We start from the raw sequence: 6000 nt of genomic DNA, 5'->3' as shown, positions 1-6000 counted from the left end.
TTATCGCCTCGGGGCATAAACACGGCGAAGGTTGTTTTCCACTGATTGGACGGAAGAAATCTACCTAATATCTATGCATTAAAGATCCACTTAATTTGCGCTAATTTGTGTTTAATTGGCATTCATCGAGTTTCTGATATAGTCAATTTGCAGGTAGAAAAATGTTAGAAATTGTCAGACTGGATTACCAGGCTAAGGGGACATGGGCTATCTATCTGATTTTGTTTTAAATTTCATACAATTATTATCATTAATTGCAGTAAAACTGTACGGCAGAAATTATATGTACAGTTTATTTTGGAGAGGGGTAATCAGTGTAAAGCTTATATCATTTGATTTAATGAAAGGCACTCATTAAAATTTGCCTATTTTTTTGGAGCGTTTTCGTTAATTTAAGCAAAGTTTGTATTGTTTACAGTTAATCAGTGTCACGCATCCACGTTACCACGGTTATCGTTTCTTTAAAGTAAAGTAATGTGATGTTATCGCTACCTGTTTTATCTTTATGAATTTTAATTATTTTCTCTTAAAGTATTTATTTTCTAGTAGCTTGTGACAGGTAATGTGTCTTTTTGTCTAGAATATTTTAAATAATCGACTTTTTTTTACAACGGGTGAATATGATAACTTTTTAATAAATGGACCATAAATATCACGGTGCGTTTGACAAATAAGCAGAAAGTTTGCAAATAAAATTTAGGGAAAAGGTATGCCAAACTCGAACCCACTACCCTGATATTGGCAGCTAAACCCCTTGCCGCTCGCTACATGCACATGCGACAGTATAATATCAACTAAGAATTATATATGTAATATTTGTATCGCTATTTATGTTTGGACATTGAAATGAATTTACGGAAATATACGAAATATTAACATGTGCTAGGTCAAAACTAAAGGACACTTCATCCCCGAGAAATGAAATAGTCTTGGAACAGTGTATACAAAGGTGGAATAGAGGGGGCATAGGAAACATTTTATTTATCACGTGCGCACGTGTTAGCACCACATTCGCATTCACATGTTAGATACTACGTGCCGAATGTGTTGATTAACACGTGCGCATGTAATAACTATCTTAGCTAACACGTTCGCCCAAAAGATAGCTATCACGTTCGCAGTTGTTAGCTGACACGTGCGAACGTGAAAATTACCAACGAAAACTAATCGAGATATCAGCCTTGTTCAAAAACAGAAACACTTACTTCGTAAATTACATGCTAACATAAATAACACTTTCCTTTTGAAAACATCCATTTAAAAAATTGCAGATCTTTCACGCTTTTACATTGATCAGCTAACACGTGCGCAGTTTAGTTATCACATCGCACATGGTAGTATAACGTGCGAAGTGATAGCTGTCACTTGCGCACGTGATAGTTATTTACCCGCGCACGTGTGAATTACCACATACGCACGTGGTAGCTAACACGTGCGCACAGAAAAAAAAAAAAAATATTTCCTATGTCCTCGCTATGCCACCGTACTATACATAGAACATCTGCGAATTACTTCGAAACAAAGTCAACGGGTATGAAAAATATTTTTTGCTTAATAATTTTATAATTTTAAATAACAACTTTAAAGTGAACATTGAACAAAAAGGTATAAAATACATAAATTATAGCTCTTTTAATTATATTAAACTGAATTACTTTGTTTAATTGTGTGCTTTCTTTATTACCAAAATGCTATGTTATCTACATGAAAGGTCCGACCTTACTCGGAGTAGGTCTCCGGGCCGGTGGTTTGATCGATGACTTCAAACCAGTTGCCCATCACCGATGCGGGTTCAAACCTCACTCAGAGTATTGAATTCTCCATGTGAGGAAGACATTAAGCAGGTGCTCGCTCATGATGAAATAATGCCGTTAGGGCACCTTGGGGGATTCCTCCACCAAGAAAACTGGAAAGTCGCTATAGGACCTATAAGTGTGTCAGCGCAACGTTAATCCCAACAAAAAAACACAAAAAACCCCGACCTACTCGGTCGGTAGCAGACAATACTGTATTAAATCGAACGAAGGCGTTTGTTCATACTTTGGACGCAGACACATTATATCGATTATTTTGCGTCTGTAAAATTTTGATTTTTTATAATAATGTATAAGTTTTACATGTCTTTTATACATTTTCAGTACAAAAATTTAAAAGGTTAGTTCCTCTTTTTTCCCATAAATATTTGCATTGTATGCACAAGCGTTGGAAATGTGCAGAAAAGAGTTAAATTTTGCTTGGGATTTGATTTTTACAATGGCGATGATCCACGGTTTGTTATCACTACAAAAATAGGGATGAATTGATTAAACTTTTTCTTTTTCATTCGGCTATTTAGTTAAATGTTAAAATAAATCGGAACGCGCTAGATGAAATGATGGATTCATTCATGTTTGATTTTTTTACCCGTTTTATCCGTGAATGCTTTTTTTCTCAGTTCATGTCATATTAGTATTTAAAAATTTCTTTTTTTCAATATTGGCATTCATTCTACATACACATACAAGTTCGAAACATGCAAAAGTTTGACCTTTGAAATGGCCGGGAATAAAATTTTCACTACACATTTGATTGCTCCCGTTTTTTGAAATATATAAATTATTTAAATCCCGTATTTCCGGCATATACGGGAAATATACGAGTTTTATACCAAGCATGTCGGACATTTTACGTCCCGTATTTCGAAATATTTCAAATTTTTTAAATCCGTATTTCCCCGCATTTTACGGGAAATGTACGGAGTTGTATACGAAGAATATACGGGAAATTTTGTTTCTGTATTTTCGAATTATACAAACTATACATATTCCGTATATCCAGAATATACGGGAAATATACGGGGTTGTATATAAAACATATACGGGAAATATACGTCCCGTTATTTCGTTATATACGGATTTATGTATTCCCGTCACCAGACATATACGGGAATCTACGGTGTTGTTATACGATCAGAATAACCCTTTTTTTGAAGTTCCCGTATTTCAATTTAAAATACGGGGTATCGTATACTAAGAATTCGTATTTCATAGTATACGGAAATCCGTTTTATTAGTTTAGTATACGGACTTTTAAATATACAAGCCCCGTACACGCCCGTATTTTAGTTTTCCCGTATTTCTTCCCGTATACATGTAAAATATACGGGATCCCGTACACTCCCGTATATTAACTATTTTTTCGCAGTGTTTTAATGACGTCATCGCTATAATGGTCCCCGGTATTCAAAACGCTCGGTAAACAATTGGACTTCAATCGCGACGGAGGACCGGAACTAGTTCGGCAAAAACAGTGAAAAATAAAAATGATAATCTACTGTTTCAATACTGTGGATTATCACTTTTATTTCACTGAGAAAACTCTATAATTCGTTGGAAAACATAAAATAAAATAGATTATATTGCAGTTTGATGTCTGATGGAATGAAATTCCATAAATGTGTTGTTTTGTATGAGAATGTTTGTTTAAAGTAGGGCTTCTACAAAAAATGATATTTACGTGTCGAAGAACGACGATTATATCTATCGTTTTGAGCAAAAGATAATAATTCAAACATGTATTTTGGTACAAGATTATGGTCACATTTAAAAACCACTACAGCCATGTACATGGCTAACTGTGAGGTAACCAGACTGTTGACAAGGTATTTGTGCCATCACTTGTTAGATACCATCTAAAGTGACCTATTATGCGTAGTTGTGAATATCCAGCCCGGCACACACAGTTCATTTGTTGTTCCATATCCTGTTGTCAAATACTGCACCAAGATTCCCAACACATTTTGTGGATTTTTTCGCAGAGTCACCGACAATCACCGAGACGTCCTCAATGTACTTCGAGTTATGCCTTCATGTCAATAACATTACATCCGGTTTATCAGCATTGAGCTTCAGCTTGTTGCAAACATTATCAGTCAGACAACTCTCAATGCGGCGCAAAGACTCACTTCTAGCCACAGCTTTTATCGGTTTAGGACAGGCATAATTGAGAATCATAGGCGTACAAGTAGTCCATGACGTCTGCATATGTCATAAACAGGTGTACTGTACATGATATAGTTCTTTTAACCAAGTACTGATCGCTCAGGCACACTGTATTTCATCAACATAGGCGTCGACAACTCACCGTCAACGCCTTCAGTTTGGTAACGGTCACTTAGATATGAAGACATCCATACACGCTCTTTATCTGTTATTCCAAAAAGATATTCGAGTCGGCGTTACAGTGTTTGCTGACCAATCGTGTCGAAAGCTGCTGACAGATCGAGTAGCACCAAGACTGTTACAGAATTTGGTCGAGATATGTGCGGATGTAATTTTGTACCGATCAAAGCCATCTCAGTTGAATAAAATTTTCTGTACGCAGACTGCAGTCCCTCATGTAGCTTATTTTCACCCGAGTGCCGCTCAAGACGCGGATTCCCTCTTCTAAGATTTTTATTTAAATGAAAGTGAAATTAGACACAGACCTGAATTTTTTAAGAATATTTTGTTCAAGACCTAGTTTCTTAAGCAGAGGTCTTATCCTGGCACTTTTAAACTCTTTTGGTACATAACCTTATTAGATTAATGCACTAATGATGTTTGTTATCAACGGCAAGAGCACATTAAGACTTTTCTACAAGGCCATGTTAGAAAAGGGTCAAGTTAACAGGATATTTCTGTACGAGTTGTTTTACCTCTTCTGTCGTTGCAGGATCCAAATCAACAAGACAGTATGTTATTTCCTAATGTTCTAAGCATTCAAGTCTGCTGAATCACAATCAGAGTAACTATGCGAAATAATGTCATTCCTAATATTTGCAATTTCATCGATAAAAAAGGCACTAAATCTTTGCGCAACTTCCATTAAGGATGTGTTGAAGGGACCGACAGCATCTTGACTGTCTCGTAGTTGTTGCACTATTGGCAGTGTGAGCTCGCTCATTATATATTAAAACACGGCAGTCCACAAGTACTGAAGAATTAAATACAGAATATTACAGTGTCTTCTCATATTGAATTTATTAAACGCGTTGAATAAATTCAATGTGGAAAAACTCAAATGTAAACAACAAAATATCGCCTTTCTTTACGTATTAAAGACCAAGTAAATTCGCCCAACATGTCCTATAAATAAACTACCTCAACTAGCTTTTTTGCACTAGTGTATTATCAGATATATTTAATGGGAAAATTAACTCCCGCGACGTCAAACATTAGACTAATATACATTCAACTGTAATGCTATTAAAATGTATGCTCGAATAATTTTCTGCAGTTAAGAATTTTACAAACATTTAAAGCTTGAAAAACATTAGTTGATAAGACATATAAGAGCTAAAAGCACAGGTCGTTGTACTCGTTTGAAGATTTAGCTTTTTTTTGTGGGGGGGGGGGGGGGGGGGGGGGGGGGGGGCGGGCATAAAATTTGAAAATAATATTCAAAGAAATATCTTACAAAATAGTAGATATCCTCATGAAACACTTGTACATTCTTCTAATAAAGTCATAAAAGATCAGTCACTTTTATATTTGCCGACGTACTTTTTATAGTGATGAAAACGGTTGTGGCATGGCACATTTTGTTTGTTACGGCAGGAAAACATATATAGGAGAAGTACAAATGTACGTGCGACTTTGATTCTAATCAAATACTTTTCAAATAGGAAACAAATTTAAAGAGGTATTTCATGTTAATTAAATACTAAACCGCATATTCAAGTGTCTGTAAATGATGTAACCTGTCAATTAAGTCCTTAAAATGTATTCACATTATTCAAAGTATAAATATTTTGGCGTACATAGCAGACAATAAAAAAGTCTTCCTACATTGAATCTTTTCGAACTCTTCCGTCTATGTGAAAAAAAAACGAACCATTAAAGAAAGTCTAGAAGTAGATCCTTTGGCATAGAACGTAACACATTATAATATTTACTCCACGGGGCCGAAATTGAACTATAGGCGTTACATTTTCTACCTCTACCCCCTGTAGCGTCGATATCCGTCTATACGCGCGTTATT

The sequence above is a fragment of the Mercenaria mercenaria genome, unplaced genomic scaffold, assembly GCF_021730395.1.
Source record: "Mercenaria mercenaria strain notata unplaced genomic scaffold, MADL_Memer_1 contig_4786, whole genome shotgun sequence".
Taxonomy (NCBI): domain Eukaryota; kingdom Metazoa; phylum Mollusca; class Bivalvia; order Venerida; family Veneridae; genus Mercenaria; species Mercenaria mercenaria.
Note: the sequence above shows the minus strand (reverse complement) of the source record.